The following is a 24,330-nucleotide window of genomic DNA, read 5'->3' as shown; positions in this document are numbered from 1 at the left end:
GGGACCTCTCCTCAAAAATACGAGCTATGCAGCATAAATCTTGAAAAGTCTTTCTTCATCAATCTGATCAATGGTCCTCAAAACATGGGAGAGAGGTGCATCAAGTTTGCCTGTTGCATTTGAGAGAGTCCCATCAAACACGAAAAAAAACCCTGAAGTGACCTTTTCCCTGTGCTCCATCTGGGTGAGTCCAATAAACCTGTAAACAATACTCCTACCAAGGTGTGCACACCCAAAGGCGTCATGAGCACAATCTTCCAAACCTGATACAGATGGAAGTTAGTTTTCTCTAATCCAAGCTTTCCCCCAAGGGAATCTTCATTAAGCTCTGAACTGTATGGCTCACATGCGGGATCCAGGAAGGACTCATTTTGTAACCTATGATGGCTGCTAGACATACTTTAATTGAAGCAAACTGCAGTTCACTTTTACATACATCAAGAAAAAACGTATAAGTACTGCTTACTCTTGATAGCTGCTTGGATCATTGTTTTTCTTGATACACCAGATGCAGAACCTCTTCATTTTGAAAGCACAAGATTTTCTGGTGGGTGGACTTCTTGCTAGTTTCAAAATGTTCATGCCATCTTACAAAAGATTTCAATGGCCTTATTACAAGAGTTTAGGAGCCAAGTTTAATGATGGAAGGGTGGGGTGCCGAATTTAGACATTATGGGCCTGATTACGGCCCTGGCGACGTCACAGTGGCAGTCGGATCACTGCTTTAGTGGCAGTCTGACTGGCACATTATGACCGCTCCGCTAGGACACCGCATCCTGATGGGCTGGTGGTCCTAATCCACCAAGGCGACCCCCTCTCTGCCAGCAGTTACATGGCGGTAGCACCACCATGTAAAGGCTGGTGGAGACAACGTGTAGGGTGCCCTGGGGGGGCCATGCACTGCCCATGCCATTGGCAGGAGCCCCCCTGGCCAGCCCTGCTCCAAAGTTCACTGTCTTCGCTGCAGACAGTGAACTTTGCGATGAGTGCTGGTGCACCCTACGCACTACAGCATAGCTGCCCGGCTAGATTACGAGCTGGCAACAGTACTCTAGGCTGTTTCCTGCTGGTTTCCACCGCTGACCCAGTGGGAAACTCATAATGGGGCCCATGAGGAGGCGGCCGCACTAGTGGCAACCTGCCCGTTGGGACTTCAGCGGACAGTGTAAACCGCCCACTGAAGTCATAATGACCCCCTAAATGTGAAAAGGAGATCTGGTATGCGCAGCAGTATGTGGTAGTTAAAAAAAAAAAAAATGTAGGTTGGTCAACCGCCATTACAACTCTGTCTCCCGTTAGCTTGATGATTACTGTTGGAATTTGCAGAATCAGAGGAAACACTTAAACACCTTCAACCAACTGAATAAAAAAGCGTTTTCCAGAGTGCCTGGTTGGTAATACCTGGTTGTTTAACTTGGACATTTGTTGTTTTCTAAATTTGCAAGTAAGTCTATTTCTGGATACCCACATCCCCAAAAGACTTCAAGTAGCACAGTGTAGTTGAACACTCATTGTGATTGTCTTAAATTGCTCTGCGAAGAAAATCCGCTTAGTATTTTGAGAACCAGGTAGATGGACTGCTGTAATGTGCTAATTCCTTGCAATCAACGATTTTCAAATTATCTGTGTTTCTAAAGGCAAATTGCTGGATCTTGTGTCACCTTGTTGATGTATTGCATCACCATAATATTACCTGTTTGAATGAGTACGGATGTTGTGTAGAAGCTTGGTAGGAAAGACTTCAGAGCTAGACAGATTGCCCTCAACTCAAGCAGGTTGATGTAGTCAGGCTTCTCCATCTACAACAACATTCCCTAAGCTTGAAGCAGAAACATGTAAACTCCTCAACCTAGCAGGGAAGAATCTGTTCCAATAGTTTGGGATGGGGTGTATGGATATAACTGTACACCCCTTAGGAGACTGGATGATTACCACCACCAAGGAATAGAGTTAGGGAATTGTAGCCGGAGAGACTGAGTCATCTCATCTTCCTATCTGCGTGAGAGCTGGCACAACATATTTTCCAGGCTCTGTTGTAATGGTCTCATCTGTAAGTGGGCATTTGGTACCAGATAGATGAAGAATGCCATTGAGCTCAGAAGTGATGAGTTGGCTGGCTGTCCGATTTTTTGTCCCCATAAGCTACTGACACTTCAGACAGAAAGATCACAGTCTCTCCGAAGAATATACTTAAGCAGAGTTTGTGTCTATGACCAATCCTACATAATGGATAGACTGATCTGGCATTACTGCGGTCTTTGAGTGATTTACTTTGAGACACAATCCCTGAAGGACAGTGACTGTTACTGTGAAGTAATTTTGGGCCACCTAACAGGTCAATGTTGTCTTTAGGGATACATGAAAATTTTCATTTTTCTATGATATGCAGAGACTGCTGTCATGCAATTTGAACACGATGGTAGGGCTAGCATGAGAATAAAAGGTAAGAATCTGTATTGCTAATGCACACTGCACACCATAAAACCTACAAATATATTATGTTTCTGGTTTATAGGGGTTTTGAAATAGGCACCCAAAGCTCCTTTGGCACACATTCAATATATTTAATGAAGTGCCAACATGCAGAACTTCTCTATGCATTTGTCTGCTGATCTGAGGTCTAGAGTTAGACAACCATATTTGTACCTGGTCCCCTTCTTTCGAATTAAAAATGAACAGGAGTAAATTCCATTTCATTTTTGTGAATGAGGGATAGGTTCCACTGCCTTTCCATCAGAAGGGTGCTGCACTTTACTTGGAGTAACTTTCAATGATACTGAGGCAATTTCTGTGGTGGAGATGTTTGAAACGTCAGAGAATAACCAAGGTACACAATATTCAGCGGCAGTCTCTACTTTGTTAATTTTGTCCACTCTTCAAGATGATTTCTAATTCTTCCCTTCACCAGAGTGGTAAACAGAAGAGGGAGGAAAATGGGGAGTCGCTGCTTAGCAGGTTTTCTGGAGAAGCTGGTGTTTTAAGCTTGCCTACTTTATGCAGACCTATGAGGGTGGTAGCACTTCTGATGTTGTTGCTGCTAGTATTGTCGTACTACTGAGGGGCTTAAACACAGTGCTGCTGGTAACACCTGTGGCAGGGTCTGTACCGGGTTTCTGTACTCTTTTCTTTTCTCAAGACCTATAGCTTTATGTATCTCCAACTCTGCTTTCAAATGCTGCTTTTCGTAGTCGACACAGGTTCCAAACAGAGTGGTTGTAGAGTGTAGCAGGCGTAAAATGCTGTGTTGGTGCTTCTGGTTTCAATGTAAAGAGATGCCCATCCTGTGTGATCTTCTCGCTGGCCTTTACAATCCCCTGGAGCGATTTAGACAAAATTGGCAGGAGTCTGGATGAGAAGAAGTAGGAAGGCACACAATACAGTGTGAGGGTCTGGCTGCCATTTCTTTCTTCCACAAGTAGGATACTTCACAAAAAGGAATGGTGAAGAAAAAAAAAAAAAAAAAAAAAAAAAAAATATATATATATATATATATATATTGTTAACCAGAACACAGTCCTATGTACTCTGTGCCCCTAGAGATGCTGAGTCAAGGTGTTTTTCAAAGGTTTGGATAAGATTAATAGAAGAAGAAAAACGTTATAAAGGTCGAGCTCTGTGCTCCAGAGTCCGATCAGTAGGACAGTTGGTGGTACGGTATTCATTCGAAGAGGCTGCAGTTATCCCACCCTTCCAGGCTTCTACCTATTAGGTTAATCTGTTACTGTTTCCGTCCTTTAAAAAGGTCAGTGCCAAGTTTTCTTGTCAATATGATATTTGTAGTGATTCATTTTTCTGCTTTTAAAATTGGACTTCCTTTTAAAAGTCGGCCACAGTTGGCCAATACAGGCCTTTTTGTAGGCTGTTCCAGTAGTTTGTTTTGAAAGAAACTGGTTTTCATAAGAAAAAACATTTTATATACATAAAATATGCTTTGATGCTTCGTTGAGAGATAGATGCATGTGTGTGTGTATATATATATATATGTATATATATATGTATATGTACAGAGATGGATAGACAGATTGAAAAGTGGCTACTGGACCCCGCACATCGTTCTGACAATTCAGTGCTTCTGTCTAACAATGAAGTTTCTCAGGAACAGAACATCCTGTCCTGTCTTTCTGCTTTATCTGAGCTGTGATTCTCTATGCCTGGATTATGTTCCCCTGCTCCAATTTGCTCCAATTACTGTTGTCCCACACTCATACCTGCTGGGGAATCCTACAACACTCAGATTCAGATTCATATGTATGAATGTTTAGACATTTGTCTTTAAAACATACATATTAAACAAATAAAATCATTTAATTTAAACCCCCACATCTCCATCCACCATCAATACTTCTGATACAAGATACTAACCAAATACCCTACATTTAATACATAAAAACTGTTCTCCCCAAGCACCCCAGCTCTAAGATAACGATCATACACTCTTGACCAAAAACCTTACATTGCTAATCCAAACATATTTTTAAGAATTTTGCCAGGGCACACGCAACATCTAAAAATTACATGTTCAACAAATGTGCAAGTGCCTCATTATGATGATTTATATAATATCTTATAAACAATGGCTTTTAAATCAAGCAGCAAATCCTATTAAAATGATAACAATCAATCACCAGATGAACATTCAAATGTTGGCACAGCAAACCACATGTACAATTATTCTCTGCATCTAAGAGGGTTGCAAATTATATCTATCTATCTATCTATCTATCTATCTATCTATCTATCTATCTATCTATCTATCTATCTATCTATCTATCTATCTATCTATCTATCTATCTATCTATCTATCTATCTATCTATCTAAGGTTCAAAGCTAGCCGGAATTTCAATAGGACTAAGCGTAGCTGGGAGTCAGGAAAAGCTGATATGTACGGAAAAGCCCTCATGTTTTCTGAAAAATCTATGATATACCTAGCAGAAGGTCTATTCCCTACATACGCCATATCAGCCAATCTGGACTCTCCTCTAAAGGCCATTTTTAGTTCAGCTTTCGAAAGATGGGAGGCCTCCGTTATCTTACATTCCTCCATTTTTAGGGCCCCATAATAGCTGCTAACCTTTTTCTGATCTGCACCACCCACCCTAACTCACACTTTCCTATCTCAGCAGCACTAATGGCCGATATCTCCTGTCCCTCTGTGGACTAAAATTGTCCCAAAATCGCAGGGTTGCTTTATAAGCTTAGAATTTCCAAACATGCAATTCTCCTACCGGTCTTACTGCCTGACTCATCGCACTATTTGGGAGGACTTACAGTTTATTCAGACACTTGTTCTCACATCTCTCCCAACTTCCCTTCATACTTGGAGACAATACCTTATCCCCATAAAGATATTTGAGTAAGGCCCATTGCATTGTAAGCTGTCAAAAGTGGAGACCTAGAGGGGTCACCAAAGGTATTCGTAAAATAGACTAGGACCCCAATCATTGCTGCTGCGCCTATATACACCAATTCTTTATGAAGGGCTCAGCTTAACTGTCTCGTAAACATCTTATCAAGATACTTAAAGGACGATTCCACCTCAACCCTACTATTACCTAGCAGCCATTCATAGGATTCCACTTTTTTCCTTGAAGTGAAATATTTTTCCAAGTTCACCTTCAATTTGTTAACCTCACAATAATTATTGAATCTAATCAGCTTTCTCTGAAAGCCTACTTGGGTCAGATCCAAAATTGCCAAATTGTCTGCAAAGTGTAGGCTCGGCCTGTGACTCCCCCCTATTTTCGGTGAACAGGATTGAGTCACTCCTGCACCCACCCCAGAAGGAAAAGGGGCCAAGACACAACCCTGCCTTAATCCCTTTCATAGAGGTATTCTTCCTGAGAGGTCCCCTTCCAAATCAAGTTCCACCTGGACCCAATTTTCAGAGTGCAATTCCTGCGGGATCGCCAATAGACACTGGGCGATATTCTGCTGCCTTAATTTAGCACAGAGAATACTCCGATCTACCAAATCAAAATCTGAGCTAAAATTGACAAAACACCAGAACAATCTCCTAGTTTTTTTCCTTTGCCTTCTGCCACATGGCCTACAAGTGAAAGCAATAGTCTATAGTTGAGTGCCTGGGCTTAAAACTCCCCTGTTCTTTGGCTAAGGAAGGAACGGAAAAGGACGGCAAGGCTTCCTCACCCAATTTTAGCCAGCTCTCCCTCGCTATTGTCTCCCTTGCCCTATAGATAATGCTTAGAAAGGTTACCAGTTGTTTTTTGGAACCATGCATCTTGCTGGGGTGGGGGGGGGGGGTAGGGGAGTGGGCAGGGGAGAATGTATTACTACATCCCCTTTGGATTAATTTCCAGAACTTCCTCATATCCTTTTCCTGTAGGGTCTAATCATAAGGTCCCAATCTTCTGGAAGAAGTCCTGCTTCTTTGTCTTAACTAAAGCCTCATACTCCCTTTTTTTTGTTTTTTTTGTTGTTACAATTATAGGTCTCATTTGCATTTAAGGAGTCCATGGATTGGCTCACCCTTCCTGCTTTCCTTATCTCCTTTTTAGCAAATACACCCTCCTCATCAAATCACTTCTGATTAGAAGGCTGGCAACATAAAGCCTTTTTTGCTTTCTTATTACATAGCCTTACTACTGGTACTAAACTACTGACTACCTCAGCAACGGTTTTTGAATACTATACCAGCATTGATTCACATACAGCCTTATCACAGTGCATCTCAATAATGATTTGAAACTGCCTCAAATTGTCCATGTATACTTCATCTATCCTCGTTATCAGGCATTTTGGAAACTCTACTGCCATTGGTAGCACTCAGTCCCTGGATACTGGTGCTGCTTTTATGGCCATTTTCATTCCCAGGTGATCACTTATTCGTAACCCCTTAAATTCTGAACAGAAGGCAAATAACCATGCCTGAATTAATATATAATCAACTGGGCACTGCTGGATCCCATACAGAAAAGTTTGGGCTGCTGGTAAATCTCCCTTAAAATAGCCATTTAAGCATATAAACCCTACCAACGAAAAGAATACGTGTAATTCTCCATTCAAACTTTGTGTTGGGAATTCCATAGCTCTCTAGCAAATCTAAAACCCCCAGCATCAACCAGCCCCGGGTCAAGAGGGAGGTTGAATCTACCTACAAGGAGAATCGTGGGCCCCGTGGCAGCTCTGTCAATCCCACCAGGTCCCTCTGGAACACCGCCCACACCTCCTTCCAAGGTTACCTCTTGATCGATGTAAACATTTGCAACTATTACATTATTTTGACGTAGGCAACCCTCATAAAGATCCAATGAACAAGCTAGTAGCCAATCACTACTTGTCTGAATGATTCTTGCCCCTTTACTGCATTTAGTTGAGACTAGTGTCATAAGCCCACCCCCTCACCTGCCCGAACCCCATCTTAGTTTGTCCTTTTACAAACTACATCACCCACCAACTAGGTCTCCTGGAAACAAATGATCTCATTCCCCTCCATAGTTTTGTGAGATCTGTTGCTCCTAAAAAAATTCCCCAATCTTTGTACATTCCAGAAAACAACCCTCTATCTGGCGGGTGCAGCAACTACTTAGTCTGCTTTTCCACCACAGGAAAGGTCCCTCTCCCTATCAACACTTAGGCGGGCAAACCTATTGCTTAGAGGGCTCAGATCTATTGCGCTATCTGTTGGCTGGAACGTAATAGTGACATTTAGGATACCATGATTATACCACACCACCCAGGATCGCGACCGATGTGCATCCCCTCTCCCCCACAGTCCCCAAATTTAGCTGTTCCTTATTTAAGCCAGCGTGGTTTGCCAACAGGGGAAGTTCGGGTGAGAAAGTTCTACCTCAATTGCAGGCACTATTCTTACTTCTAATTTATTAAGAGCGTCACTAACCTCTAATACCAAATCTACAAAAACAGTAGAACTAACTTTAACTTTCGTTACTTTTCTACCTGCTTTTGGACTGGACGAACGCTACATACTCAATATCTCTTGACGCAACCTCCTCCAGTACCTTACAGGATGAGGATGCAGATATAATACTTGAACTGTTTAACAGCTTCTATTTATCAGCTTTTTTTTTTACCTTTTCAGATCACCTCCAATTACACATATTTTACCCTAGGCTCACTATGGGTAGGGTATACCTGCTCTAGGGCTAAATCTTCATCTGGATGCAGAGAGGCTAGATTTCTTAGAGCTCCTTACACCCTCACAGGAGAGCAGCATTGCTTTGTTACTTTTCCTGGCGTAACCGCTGCTCTTAGCCCTGAAACCCTCCTGAGATTTAGCAGAACCCACCAGAGCCTTACTTTTAACCCTTTTTACCACCCCCCTCTTTTCTGCACCTACCTCTCTTATCATTTGCTGGCTCTTCAAAGGGGTAAGCTGTACTACTTGAGATGGTCTGTGGTTTAAAAAAGGGGGCCGGGGGCCTTGATCTTAAATTGACTCAACTGCCATCTCATGCCCAGCCCATGACTTCGTCTCCTTACCGACATTGGCTTGCTGGATTAATATTCTAATGGACCACCTAGCTCCCCTTAGCCAAGTGGCACCTCGTTACTCACTGGTTAGGAAAGTACCGGTCTTACCAACGAGAGCATAGAAGAACTAATTGCTTTTAATTCTAACAAGATCTCTTTTAGCAACCCAGCCTTCGCTCTCAGTGACTCGTTTGCGGCAAGAGAAACTACTAATAGCCCATGTAGTGTTTTCAGCATTAACAGAGGGACCTCCAACATGGGAGAAGGACTGACAATAAAGAACCAATATTTGCCGCTGACGTAGTCAGTGTCCCTTGGTTATCAACCTGAGAGAGATTTATCAGGTGCCCCTGACAGCACTCCCTTCAACTGTCCGTCAACAGATTCTTCCTTGCTTGGAGAGAGCCCTTCTGCACTCTCTTCAGCCCTATTTCCCTCACCTGAGCTTGGAAAGCTCAGCTCTACAGGGCAGACCAAACATGGGGAGGAGGAAAGCCAAGGGTGAATAGCGCCCGAGTTTCCATAAAGGTCCAAAATTTCCTTCAATCATGTGTCCAACAAATCCTGGGAGCACCACATGAAGTAACCACACGTCCCATATTTGTAGACTTCGGTAGAACAGGTAGTTTAAAATGCTTTCCCACAAAGTCTTTATTTCAGACCGCAAGTCATTTTTGCTGATGAATGAGCTTTGCCCACTACTTGGATACCACCAGCTCCCATTTTGTTTTCTTCTGTGGGGGAGAAAGTCCCAAGATCCCTTGATGTTAGTATATCTTCTCTTCTCACACAAACATTACTGCCTTTTCCTGCTCCCACATGTTTTATACATTTTTCTTTAAAAGAGGCATCTTAGGCAAACTCTTACCAATGCGGAACGGAAAGCTGCTATTTAACCGTTAACAGTTCACAAAAACACTTAACTCCCCCTTCTGTCGTTAAAGAATTCAGCTGTGTAGTGCTGCAATGTCGCCGCCACCACCCCTTTGCCGCTATTCACGGTCAGGATTACTGAACTTTGTGTGGTTTCAATAGCTACCAACATTGCCACCACTTTGGGGATATTCAACACCTCCTGCAGAAAAAGCCCCCTGCCCTCACTGCCAGGCCAAGCCTTAACTAGGCCCCTTTTTGCTCCTCACCAAAGAACGCTTGCCGGTGATTACACTGCGCTAATCGTCTGGAGGCAGACGCGTTCGGTGCTCCAAACTTATTAGTGAAGTAGCCGCCGGTGGTCCAAAGCTTCAAGGTGTGCACTCCTTGCGGCTCCATTCCACCTTACAGCCCTCTCCAGGACATTCCGGCACGTCCAACAGCGATACTGGCAGTGAAGCCATAATAATTCCTCTATATACAGCAAAAATATTTATTGAATGTGGAATATTTTTTCAGCCATGGCATTCAGTTGAGGCAATAAAACTGGTAGAATAAAACGGAGGCAGAACATCAATGGGATCCACACATATATCACCAGCAATAGCTGAGGGTGACCAGAAAGGTACAAGAGGTTCAGAATCACAATCCAGGACAACTGTTCCGGTAACAGTTCCCGATGCCCACACCTGTCCAGAACTTTGCGCAGTTTCAAGTCCTGTAGGCACACTTATCACCTACACAAAGACAATCCTCCTACTCTGCTGTTAGTGCTGTGTCATCTTTATTTGGGCAGAAATTGTTTGCCCTTATAATGGGGTGCAAAAAACATGAGCAGCAACATGGTTAAGGTGGTGGAAAGAACCCTGTGTGATTTGGTATTGAGCAGAGGTAAGAAGCAAATGCTGGAAGGTTTACTGGAAAACACACTGAATTGTGATGATTTGGTCAGAGGTGGACCTGGCAGAGATTTCTCCATGGTGTGCTCGTGGCAGGAGTCTTTGCATCCAAGACAAAGGACCAGACCTGTGAGGAATTGAGCTTGATTCTGGGCTTAATCAAGTCAAATATTAGTGGGATGGGATTTCTCCGTCATGGCTGTGTGCAGTTCTGCGCCCAAGTCTGTTGAGTGCAGATATTTCCTCCATATGCTCGAGTCTGTATTTAAGACAGAGGCAAGGATGGTAAGACTTCTCTCCTCTGTGCATTGGTGATCTGAACAGGCTCTAAGGAATTCACATTCACACTGTTGACGTAATAAGAGCAATGAAAAACTCCAGTGTGTGGAGAGAAGATGTTGAAAGTGCAGGCGCTGCAGTAAGAGCTGCCTCAGACACAGGCCTGTGAAAAGAGGTGAAATCTTGGCTGCTCCTTCTGCGATGGGGAATGTAAGACAGTAGGATATGGGAAGCAGTGTCCCGGTGGCAGAATACCGAACAAGGGAGGCCTTGTCAAAAATTGTGCTGAAGCATAATTGAGGCACAAGAGACATAGAGAGGTTCTGAGGACAGGCATATTGCATGGGTATCTTGGTTGATATAGTAAACATGACTATTGCATAGGAGTCTTTGATGGTACTGTAAATATGACTATCATGATGAGTAATGATAATCTTACAGAGTAGGTGCACATGGAACAAAACATCAAATCAATTTCTCCAAAAAGAAAAAATGGAAAGTATTACACATACACAAAAATAATTGTCATATCTTGAAGGCATCATAAAACTTATTAGATTACCAGGATAAAATAGCTAAAAATTGACACATCATACCTTAAATGTTAAATCAAACATCATTAATAAAATTTTAATATATATATTTTTTTTATTTAAAATTCTAAAACAGAACCTTTCATTTGGAGGTGAACACAGTGCATTAAGGAGCATTGGAGCAGAGGAAATCTATAATTGCAAACAGATAGGCCTCAACCACTTCCGCCAGTGGGAGGAAAGAGCGGGCATTTGAAAATGACATGATTAAGATCCTGAATGCCCACTTGGCACCAAATACGGATTGCCGATATGCTGTACAAAAACAAGAGGTTTAATGGGAGAAAGCCCTTTCCTAGAAGGAACAAGAAGAGTCTCAGGCTGTGAGGCAAATTCCAGTAGGTGTAAGACTGCATTTTGTTTACCAAGTAAGAGTCAATCACAAATTGACTGAGCCTTTTCTTCGCCCATGCTTATCTGTCCAAATGAAAACTTAAATAACGTGGCTTTTTATAGACTCTCCTTTAATTGCTGTGTTGAAGTACTATGGGATCCAAATGCAACATCTCGATCGCTACCATAAAGTTCTTTCTAATTACTGACTTATCTTCTAAACTGACCAAGATTTGTTTCTTTATACAAGATCTTAATGAGTCGTCATCACAGTTTACCAGATATGCGGCCCAACGCACTACCCCTGCAAAGCCCTGATCAAAGGTACTTCTCAAGCCAAATTCCAATCGTAAAGCTGTGATGGAGGACGATGAATGCACAGGGATTAAGCTTCTAAGAACACAATCCTCTATTGGAAAGCCCCATGTAGAAACATCAATTAGTTCTGTACCAGACACCATGGAGTCTGGAATATTAGCGCAATAGACCTCTGGCAAGAGTGTAAAATGCCTTCTCTCTGTGGCTTTTTAGAATGTATCTAAGCCTTTGTCCTGAGAACGAGCTTTGGCTATATTTCTTTCTACATGGCCTTATCACTTAGGTTCCTACATACTGTCATCCCCAGGAAAACATATGAGTTAACATTTTCTAGTCTATGGGGACCCAAGAACCATGCATAATTTCTATAGAGTGGCTTCTTTCTCCCTGGAAACACATTGTTTTAATTTTACTTACATTTAGCTGCATGAAATGAGTGTCAGCAAATTGTTGTAAGGCCTGCAGGCAACAATTTAACCCTTTAAGGTTAGATTAAAAATGATTATGTCGTGTGCATAAAGTAGACTAACAATAGCCTTTCCTCCAGGTAAAGGGGCATTGCCCTTACTTTGGGTCAGATAGTTCGGACGGTTATGGATGTAAAGAGAAAAGAGAAACAGGCAAGTTGACAGCCTTGTTTTAACCCATTAGGAGTGTGAATAACTTGTGAAAGGCCCCATCCCCCCCCTTAAGCATCCTACCCAGCTATCAAAATGCAAAGCAATCACTAAATTTAAGAGGGTGCCAGGCATATCCAATTTTAGCAGCTTATTCCATAGCAGAGGATGATCTACTTTGTTGAAGGCTGTGAGAAAAATAATAATAATAAAATCAATAAAATCTACATAAAGGACCCCACCTCTTACTACCACATATTTTTCTGTTAAAGCCTAAAGGGCGGTTATATTATCAAGGGTTCCATGTCTATTTCAGAATCCATAGGGAGAATTTCATTTTCTACCACCCATTTATTGATTTGGGCCAATACACATTTGGCAAAAACTTTACCCACTGCATCCAGAAGGGCAATCTGATGGATTTGGTTTTAGAACAAAGATAGGAATCTCATCAGGCCCCATTGCAGTCGAGGCATGCATTCCTTGAACTGCAAGCATAATCTCTACTCTGGTCGGGGGTCATACTGGGGCAGGTCCTTCTTTACCACAAATAGTTTAGTCTCCCTCCGATTCGCCACATAAAGACCCTAAATAAAGGGGACCCATCTCAATTACTTTATGGATAAATGGAAAGACCTAGCTCTCGTACACGGCCAACTCCAACTAACGTCCAAAAAGTCCAGGACTTGCCTTTGACTGCGGCCTCCCTCAATTTATCCACAGTTTATCCCATGCTTTTCTCTCTTTTGACAGACTTTCACTCACGTCCTTCTCCTCTTTAATACCTGCACCTTCACTTTCCTATCAATATCAAAAGCCAAATATTGTTCCCTAACAAGTGCATTTATTTCCCTATTTAGGGGAAGAAGAGGAAGAGGGGTCACCTTAGGGCGATTCAGTGAATTTTTCTGTTTTGTGTTGTTTATTATCTGCTTCATCAACGTATTAACTCGATTTCATTCCCAACCCAATGACCTAAAATGCCAAGCGTGGCCTCTAATTTGACTTTCAACCCCACACTTGACCTAAAATCCCAATGAGCCCGCCCTGTCTTCTTATTGAAGCTTAAAGCACATTATCCGGTTTCCAAGTACTCATAGGGTATATGTGTTGATATTCAAGGAGAAAGCTAGCAGCCTATGGTAGCTAAGCAGGGAATCTGCCACCTCACAATCACCCAAAAGATGAAACAAGGAACAACTTACTATTAGGTAGCCTTAGATGGACCTCCCCCCTGATGCTGTGAGTGAAAGCTGCTGGAGAATCAGAGGGTAACCCTCCCATTAACAATTATACTGTCATTTTTTTCTAGCTGGGTCAACAGAGATCTCCCTTTCTTATTTAGTCTTATATTCGAGGGGAAGATAGTGGGAGGGATCTGCAAGGCTTCCTTTTTTTCCCCAATATTCCAAGGCTGATCTAGGGCAGAATGAGATATCTTACAGCTTAAATCTCCTACAAGAATAAAATGTGGAAGTTCATCTTTTGCAGCAACTTTTTTGATATAAGAAAACAACGTACCTAGGAGCTCATCACAGATGCTCTCGGGGGGGAATATAAGCATTTATCAGCAATAAGGGTAAAATTCCTTGTTAGTTTCCAGTATTAAACTAGGTTACTGCGAGAAACAGATTACTGGGATCTTTATAACACTCTTACCTCCATTTAAGCTTGTTAGACAACAGACACGTCACCTCTCCCATTGCATGCCCCCTTCTTGAGGGCTTTGCTTCACACTCCAAGGTAAAGAAATCATGCAAGACTAGACCCCTACGCTCCATGTCTCCTGGAGACATATTACATCTGCATTTGAAGATGCCAAAGTTGGGGCTTCTCCCGACTGTTCTGTACTCCGGCTATATTCCAAGAGAGAATTTGTAACTCATTGCTAGTTATAAGAGAGTTGCAAGCACCCACTCTGGGAGGCACTGGATAAGGGGCCCGGTAACCAATCCCATCTAGACAATTCATCTTCACATACTACTAGAGAAGAGAAACTATAGGTATCCCTAAGAGATACCTGTCTACCATGATTCCTAGATGGACTTTCAGCCCCTTGTAACGCAACAGGGACCCTTTACTGCAGGTGGGGATTTGGGGGAGGGACTGCTCTTTGCCCATTGTGTTAAAACCATAGGAAGCTGCACCAAAGGTCTGCTTCCCCTCATCTTCCATAAGTGGGATAACATCAATACGGAAACCAATTAGATATAATTACCTTCAACTAATCTTAAATTCATGATTTCAGAAAAACACTTGAGTGGAAAAGCTCTATTTAAAATTAAATCTCCATCAAAAAGTGGGATGAAGTCCAACCTACAAAAGTCCACATAACACTCTGCTGCCTTTGTCCTTTTTAGCGCCAAATGACTTTCTAGTATCAGAATCTAGAAAAGGAGCAGCCTAGGGTTTAGGGAAGAGGGTGTGAAAGATGCTTCCAACCTAAAAATATCTTCCTTCACAGGAGGGGTTCTCTCAAACAAGTGACTTTATTAGAGTTTTTTTGAGGATCAACTGCTGGCTGTGCTGAAGACGGAATTTGCTCCGGGCCCTCAGAGTTAGATAATTTATCCATGATTTCTCCAAAACGTAATTTCCTTTGATTGTTCTTCGAAAGTATTCAAAGAGATTTTTTCTTTCCTTTACGTGATATTTCCCTCTTTCCAAGTTTTTACTTGATTTAAATCGCTAATGCATGGCACTGGTTTAGGGCGAGATTTAAAAATCGGAAACAATTCCTGCTCAACAGCCTGCTCATTGCATAAGGGTTTTCACTCGGATTCTTTTCAGTAAAAGAGTTATTGAAGGCAAACCGAATAAAGTCGACTGGACTACCTATACAAGGAGCTTCTTTGGAGCATTTCTTGTTGCGAGGTTTTCCTGCCTGTGAGCCAAAATCTTTGACAACAGACTTCTTCACGATGGATCTTTCTTCCCATTAGTCGTGGTCCTTCCAAACCAACAGATTTCCTTGGGCCTAAAACAATGTCCTTATTTTTGTTAGTCAGTTCTTTTTAATATTGCTGTCACCGTATCAAAGACACAGTCATATCCCCCAACAAATTTTTCTGATAACTGTAAAATTGAAGTTAAAGGTCTTTCCAGACACTGTAAGGTATTTGACATTTTTCTTTTGGGATCGGCAGGTTGCCAAAAATGTATTTCACTTACAGCCAGGTCTGGAGTAACTGATAAGTTCGAAATCAATGAAGGATGATTTGATGGAGTTCTACTGAAAAGTTGCAAACCTGAGGGGGGGGGGGGGGGGCGTGATGGGGAATTCCTGCCAACTGCAAGAACTCCCCCTTAGTTTGAGTACCATGGGCCATATGTACTAAAGCATTTACCCATTGACACAGAATGGGTAAAAACCTTTGATACATCTGGCCCCATATCCCTTACATAATTCTAAATCCAGGTCTGGTAGAGTAAAATCATCATCTCGCAATGTGGGACTTTTTGGTGTGGTAGCCCCTCTCTATGAGTTGGCTGGGAGGGAGACATTGCCTCCAGTACCGGCACTGATAGAGGTAGAATAAGAGGTGACAGGTGGGAGGAAAGGCCAGACACGAGTTGACTGGAGTTGATCTCACAAGACTCTGAGACATCCTTCTGTGAGGCGGGCACCCCAAACTTGGAGTCCAACCATACCCTAGTCCCCACAAAGCTCACCGTACTTTCCACTTGCATAACTTCCACAAACCCATCTCTGGGGCTCGTGTGAGAAGTCGGACTCTCCTGTTGAAGTTTCTCCATTTGCCCCCAGAGTGAAAATCTGATTTTCCCCTTTCAACTGCAAGGTTGAGGGGTCCTTATTCCGAAGAGGATTAGATTTCATTTTTGCACAGGCTCTTCCCTGAAGCAGGCAACCGGATCTAAATTGTTTCACAGTCAGTTTGGAAAAAAGCGGCTAGTAAATTTAGTACAGTACTAGTTAGAGATAGCACTTTAATAGCTATTAAGGCAGAACGTATCTATTAATGGCACAGTGGGTAATTAGGCTGAAGATCAACCACCTGGTGGTGGTGAGTGGAGAACTGAATGCTGCTGAGTCTCGCACTTTGTCATTCGTTCCTTCTTGACTAGTGCTGGTATTGAGCAAAATGTAGCACCAAGACAGGTTAGCGCAAATGCCAGATATTCCTAGTGTTTGTTTCAAGGCACGTAGCAGGGAAGGGGCGCTCACCCGTCCGCAACCCGCACCCGGCCCTAGCCGGGCCACTTCCGCAGGCATGTCAGGCATGTTGAGTGTCAAGCTCTCAAAAACACCCCCAGAGTGAGCCTGCCCCAGGCCTGTCTGCCAACATCTGTATCTGCCAGACGAAGGCGGAGTTTGTTGTCCTACCCAAGAATCCTGCTCAATTGCAGCCATGGATGGAACTTTTTGACAGCTAAACAGATCATTAAAACTGTAAAATATCTCAAAGTGAAAGAGAGAGACGCAGCATTAACCTCCATTAGTTCACTCCTGGAAAAGTACTTTAAATTATTATTATTATTTTTTTTTAAATCGGTGCCTTCTTGTTTTTAGGTTGAGCTTACGTTAGGGCACGTGCTCTCTTTTGCAAGACTTATTGTGTACAGTAAAGGGCTTTAAGTCACCTATGGCTTACACCACTGGTCTCCAAGCTTTCTAATGCTGCGTCCCCAGTGGAAAAAAAACACCATCAGGTCCCCCTTCGAATTTTTCACAGTTGTTCTATTAAAGTGGCAATGTTTAAATATGTTTACATATTACAGTTAATAGTTATGTTACTATTTTAAAAATGCAATCTAATACATAATGTCAAACAAACTAATCTGGTCAGACAGGCCTTACTAGCATGTAAAAGTATCCACAGTGTGATTATTAGCAGTAGGGGTTTTGAAGAGTATTTGGAGTCCCTTCCCTTTTGACACATACTCCAAGCTTGGGTATAAATAACCAAATATGTTAGTGATGGCTCATTATAGAGCAGTTTACTGCTGCTCATTTTTTCAGCCTAAAATAAAACCATGTTATTGGCATAATGCATCTTTTTGGCTAGAGCCTGGCGCCCAACCCCCCGGGATCACTTGAGCCTCCCCACCTCCCCAGTTTGAACACTCCTGGCTTTCCCTTTGTTGGCTTCTGTGCCACTCTTCTTTTCAGTCTCCTAATTGGCCAGTGGAGGCCGAAAGTCATTTGTTTATTTCTGTTGAGCAGGGACCAAGTACTGATTGATTCAAATTAATCAGTGCCCGTCCACTGCTCCCGACATGAATGAGGTACTATTTCTTCTTCAGGCCTCACACTTACCCTCCACTAGACTCGTACCCCCCACCCAATCTTCTGTTTTGTTTTTTCTATACACACCCCTGGTTCTGCTATCTATTATCACGCCTTCCTTCCCCTAGTGTTGCTTTCCATCAAGCTCCCTGCTTTTTTCATGGTTTTAAAAAAAAGGGCTCGACACAGTCAGTGCTGGCCATGTCACAGCACTTTTTTCCCCTGGTTTTCAAAATTTGCATTTTACTACACTTCAGTCCATGGAAGACACAATGTGAAATAATTTTTAAAAAAAGTCTTCTGGACCATAGCTGGAGCAGTGAGTCTTCTATTAACTCAGCACTGCAGTGGAGCAGCAGAAGTTAAAGGTCATTGGTGTACTTACGTAAGTTACAGTTGCACATTAACTGCAACTTCAAGGACGGACGTTGTGCAAAGTATTACCACCACAACATCCCCGCTGGTGTTCAACGACTAGCACTGCTCCATAGAGTTTGTGCCTTTATGCGACTAAAGCTGTGTCGCTGCTGCACACATGCCTCCCTCCCGCCTCGAGCAAGATTCGAATTTCTAACAACTGGCACTTGCTATCCCTCGGTTGACCCCATATTACTACTTGATTCACTACTAATGAATATGACTCCTTTCACACACATGAAAGTTCTTTATAACACCCCCCTCCCCCCTTTGTCCCCATTCGGTTCATCTGCATGCATGTCCTAACACTGCCCTCTTCACACAGCCAGCAGGGAACTCAGAAGCAAAGCAATGAAGAGGATGTGGCTCTATGGTCAAAGCTGCCGACTTTGGAACCAGGTTCACGTCTCAGCATTATCTCAATATCTAAGGATTCTGGGCAGATAACTTAATCTCACCATAACTAAAAAAAAAATAAAAAAAATTAATGTATCCTTGTGTAATGTTACTGGTGCTCACGTAAAGTGCTCTAATACCTTCCGGTCAAGTACACACTATATATAAAGCACTACTAGATGTTGATAAAACTAAACCTAGCTAGGCAGAGGGTCCGTAGGCGAGTCATGACACTGCACAAGATCAAGGGAAGTTAGCAAAGAAATGGCAAAGCCGTTCCTTTACCTTACTGTATTTTTATATTAAGGTATCATAAATCCGACCCCATACTGATATCGTATTGCAAATATTTACTATTAATTGGAAAGCACAGCTGCTGTATGGCTGCCCACCTCTTTCGGTAGGAACAGAAGCTGATAATTTGCAGGGCCTCATTTGTGGCCAACTTCACTACTCTTTCTTAGCTGTGCCTTAATATTGACTTACAATTCCCTGAATATAATTTTTCTACATGTGTACCCTATACCATGTGCATATATCTTGTTTTTTTTTCCACTGGAAACTAGAAACAACCTTCATATTGATTTATTGAACACCTGCCGGATTCTTTACCTGGATGGAAGTGTTAATTCATTCACAGTCTACCCATTTGTTGTCCATGTTGCTTCTTCCCTCCCACTCACTCTTCCGTTGTCTGTGTTGCTACTTCCCTCAAACCCTACCCTCCTGCTGACTGTGTTGCAACATCCACCTGGCATAAGAAAAAAAAAAATCAAAAAATCACTATGACGTGGACAGCGCTGTCCATGTCATAGTATTTTTTTTTTGCTCCTGTTGTCCCCGTTACTGGTTCACTCCTATTATTCATGTTGCCCACACATCATATGTAAAAAAATGCTATGATGTTGCCAGTGCCAGCTGTGTCATAGCATTTTGTTTCTAACTTATTGCCATGTTGTGCAGCAGCAGAACTGCTCTGAAACATGGCTAAAATACATTGCCAAAGCCACTAGCTCTTTTATAGACAAGGCTTATTGGCTTTGCCAATGCTTGTTGTTTTTAATGTCGTCCTCACTCCAACCAACCCCCCTCTTTAGTCATTAAAGGAAAAAAAAAGTAGCAAATTAATATTTACATAATCTGCAGCAAGTTTGTTGGTGTGAGTCTATATTTAAACAGGCATTGGTAAAGCCAATTGGTTTCAACTATGCAAGACCTAATGGTGTTGTCAATGATTTTTTTTACTATACCTTTTTTATTTAATAATTTTAAATCAAGTTACATCACTCAACACAACACACAATAGTAAAAGCCACCAGCTTCATTACCAGTGGAATAAGGAGAAAGGCACAATTACAGCAATAAGACAACACTGCAAATGGCGGCCAAGCTCAGCAGGGAAAGCAATGAGACATGCCATGCGTAGAGATATTACAGATAGCCCCGAAATCTATAAGCACAAATTCAAACAAACAAGGAACAGATAGTAGTAGTCAGAACAGTGCTCTATGGATTCTCCGAGGCATGCAGCTGTCCTAGAGCAAAATGTGGAGGGAGATTCCAGGAGGGCAGAGGGGAGGGAGGAAAGGCATACAGGGCGCAGAGTGGTAGAGAAAAGCTTGGGGGGAGGGGAATAGAGAACTTCTACCTAGCAGTCTAAAGTGCTTTACCGGTTGCTGTTCCAGTGAAAGGTTGAAGAGCTTTAAGCCTGGGATTTGTAAAGGAGAAATGCTCTAAATGGTTGAAGTATTCTAATAAGGGCTGCCAGATGTAGGTAAATTTACCATCAGTGTGCGCTATCCTGTGGGTCAGTGGTGTTGGTGTGTAATACCTAGTCAGTAATTTGCACAATAGGATCAATGGGCCCCATGCCAACAGGGAAGTGGGCAACAGCTCTGTTTCTTCCAGATTGAGCCAGTTGAGGTCCTTGCTGTAGCAGAGATGCCTTCCTAATGTTAGGCCCTGGTTGTGCATGGAAGATGGGTTCACCCCTTGCACTCAGAGTCCATCCGGCCTCAGCGATTGTCACCCCTTGAGTCCCACTATAGGAAGCGGTAAGGACAGGCCCTCCCCTAGGTTTCCACAGGCACCTCCAAACAGTAGGGCAAGATTAGAGGGTCAATACTACTGCCCAGGATGGTCCACCCAGCCAGTGTCACCAGTGGAGTTGAGACTGTTCACTAGGGGCCTGAAAGACCTAGGCCCAGTGCGGGTGAGAAAGTACCAGCACCAAATCCTTCCCCCGCAGCAAGCAGAGAATCAGAGGCCCAGGCTAGGCCACAGGACCCGCAGGGTGGAGTGAGGGCCTGGCTGGCATCAAATATTGCTCGGAGCAGCTCTCAGTGGCAGAGACCATGCATCAATGTTGATTAGGGCCGATGCGACATGCAAATAAAAGGTTCAGTCCCCCATAGGCCTCTCCATGCCATGCAGGCAATGAAGGGAGTAGCTGGGCCACCTGCATGCTAAATAAATACCTATTTGTTATGGACCCCAGAAAAGCAGTATGCGATGAAGTCCCTCCACTGTCCATGGGAGGGACTTCAAGTATCAGGAAGCCTTTGTCAGTTCCACAGGTCCGGTCAGGAGAATTCAAGCCCTATGAGCACTTTGCACACTCAGGGGAAACAGGCTGGGAGCCATTCAAAAGGCAAAATACATACAGAGAAGAAAACAGGCTGTTTCTGCCTTTTATCACTGGTCTCGGGTGAGACACAAGGGACTGTGGTTCTTAGCTGTGTGAGTGTGTTATTCTTTAAATAATGGGGCTTGACCATGTAGACGTGGCTTGACCATATAGACGTTTATGGAGAGCAAAAAAATGGGAGGGATGAGGACCTGCCTTCTTAGAAACAAAGGCTGACTGCAGATGAAAGCTTTTAGGACTTACCAAGGCGATCCCTTTCCTGCTTGCTGTTTACTCACGAGGACCACATGGTCCCTAGGTTTACCAATATTTACTTAGTGCTTATAGAGGTGAGATTAAGGATGGCGAGGAGGGGTACGAAATACAACGGCACGTGTACATGGGAGCTGGTACAAGCAACAATATGGGGGAGAGGGCTCCAGATGCAAGGAACAATGCAGAAGAGGTGCGGGGGAGGCAGGGAAACAGTCAGAAAACACGTGCACTCTTAAGGGGTGCAAGTGCAAGTACCTAACTAAAAAATAAGCTTGAGAAGTGGACGCCCAACTGAAGGACACTGGCCGCCGACCTGAAACTGTACTTGGCCCATTCTCCAGGAAACAGGCGAATGCCAAGAAGAGGAAAAGAGGAAGTGAAACCTAATGCTGCTGACTAACGAGAAGCAAATAAATGGGAGTGACTTTGAATCCAACCAATGGTCAATAAAAGGCAGGCTGTAAGCCCTTTTTAAGATTTTTTTTTAATTTACAAGAGATTTCGCAAGTGTAGTGCAGGTGAAACCCAGGAAAAGTTACAAAGAACAAGATCCATTAAAATGTGTATGTTTTGCTTTTACCTGAAGGAGCTCTCTTAGGTTTTCGCTGCTCCATTTGCACTGCTGAAAGGTCTAACAAAAAGCGATAAAAAAACCTAACAGAAATGTGATCTGCATCTGGAATATTTCACATTGAGAGAGAAAAACTATGCACCAACAAAAGGAAGCTAATCTACAGCTAACTATGTAGAGAACGACAATAATATAAGAAAATAAGCTTCTTACCTTGGCACAAATGCTATATTTTGTTCCCTTTCACAGCAAAGAACCTTGGTATTCATTTTATGGTGTACTTGTGTGTGACTGGAGGTGGATGAATCAGGTGTTATATTTTCCTTTCATGCTTGGAATTAAGGAAGCACCTTTAAATTCAATCAATTGATAGCAAGGAGCTTTTCCCTGAGGCTCATTCTGTTACTGGGTAGGTGTGTATTTTTCACTTTAAATACCAGCTTGTTAATTAAGTTTAAGCTCATTAGATTTTATGCGGTCACTGTGTTAGGTGAAGGTTCAGCTAAAACTATTGGATCAGTGCATAGTTTATCATTTCAAGACTGTTCTTTACTTCACAAAACATATATGTCAGCCACAAAACTCAAACACAGGCGGAGGTGCTGGGCAGCCGGAACTTGGTGGGATGCATTTCCATTCCTTTTATTTGATGCATTCTGAGATGCAGTCTTTGTTCATCAGAATTGGAATAGCAAGCCTACAGCAAGTTCGCCTGCACAGACTTTGGAAATATCCTCTGAACAAGTTCAAAATGCATGTGGCCAAGCCCATTTGCAATCTTCATTTTTGATATTCTAGTTCTGGATTTCAGTTATACAGGTTGTGGGGAATGCAGCATTTGCCCTAACTCGTACAGATATTAGTCTTTCTATCTCGTGTCAGAGGATCGAACATGGGTACTATTTCTAAAGGTAAATAGACACTTTTGATCAATATTTGCATAATGTTATTTTTCAGGTAGGTTGGATTTTACAGGTGCAGTAAACACATAGTGCTTCCCATCTGAAGTGTATGTGGCTGTCACGCAATGTGTCTGAAGCACACGGTGCTCTGAAACACAACAGTGTGCGAATTCCACAATGCATGTGAAGGGAACCTACTTTTATTTTGTGCTAGAGAGAATGAGCACTTCAGAACAGGAGTAGAACTAGAAGCAATTCAATAGTGCATGAGCTCTTATTCAGAATTCTATCTCAAAGCGGTGACTGTTAGCCAATTTAATAGTGACATATGCTTTGATTTTTTTTTTTTTTTACCATCTTTAAATGATTTATGGAAGGTTCCCTTATAATCCTATTATTATTAAATAGTATAATCAAGTTTCTCAAATCAATCAATTCTGCACACAAGCAGATCACTGCTGCACACAGAACACAATAATTAGAGGGAACACTGCCTGCAACACTTCTATGCACTAGAACATTTCAGGGCAGAAATCACCAGCATGTTAACTTAAATCTCATTCAATTACTGAATCAAGCAGTGTCCCAAGCTCTAAAATTTGCTTTACTATCGATCCTGTTACAGTACTACAAAAACCTAATGGAGGTTTTGGAAGGAGAGGAGAAATGAGTTATGTACTTGGGGCATTGTGGAGAGCGAGAGTGGCATATAAAAGATGTTCAATTGTGCATGCCCTGCTGTGGGGGCAGAAAAACCACAACTAGGATTGCTGAGTGTCTCAAAAATGTGTGTCAGAAATTAAGATATTTTAATGGTAGGCTAACAGGCTACCAGAGCTTGTATTTTAACGTCAGAGGCCTATTGGTGTATTAGGAAGTTAGTCCAAACGAATCCTAAATCAGTGAATGTAAAATGAATTACTCTAAATTCTGTGGACTAGACTGTGAAGCGGAGCAACAATGGATAGGAAAAGCAGCAGAGTTGTGATTAAAATGCAGACTTATTGTTCCACATACTGCAAGTGACACACGTCTCAAAGGCGTACTTTTGGCATCCTGAAAAATAATAAAGCATGTGTTCAAGGCAGAACGCGCAGTCTCTCACCATTAAGCGCATCCTCTATTGGTTGTCGAGTCACATACCAGAACACTCATGATTTGAAATTATTCAATAAGAGGAGAATATTGTTTGACCCGACCTTTCTGGTTCACTTTTAAAACATAGCAGTATATCCCGGGCACGTTTTAAAATCCTTTCTCAAAGGCAGGAAGACTCCAGAGCCAAGCGAAGGCTCTTCCTGGTGATTTGTGGGAAACAACTAGCCCTGCAAGAACTTTTTTATAGCAGTCTTTCAGTGGGTGCAAGTGGCTGCAAAATGCAAGCATCCTAGAACAGGAACCAACACGTGACTTTCAGTGCACAAGAATGCCTATAAAGATGGCACATATCAGGAGCTTGCTCGCGCTGCTGGCACACAGGTACTAGGAGCAGGTGAAAGCCAATTCTCTCAAAAATAGAGTTTGGTCATT

General features: G+C 42.6%; 1 protein-coding gene across 4 annotated transcripts in view; it reads right to left on the bottom strand.

The window, feature by feature from the left end:
- Positions 1-24,330, bottom strand: part of OS9 (OS9 endoplasmic reticulum lectin) — a 171,891-nt gene that overhangs the window by 33,219 nt on the left and 114,342 nt on the right. The window lies entirely within an intron of this gene.

The sequence above is a fragment of the Pleurodeles waltl genome, chromosome 4_2 (assembly GCF_031143425.1).
Source record: "Pleurodeles waltl isolate 20211129_DDA chromosome 4_2, aPleWal1.hap1.20221129, whole genome shotgun sequence".
In the NCBI taxonomy this organism is placed as follows: Eukaryota; Metazoa; Chordata; class Amphibia; order Caudata; family Salamandridae; genus Pleurodeles; species Pleurodeles waltl.
The sequence above is the reverse complement of the archived record's forward strand: the minus strand, read 5'-3'. Positions and strand labels throughout refer to the sequence as shown.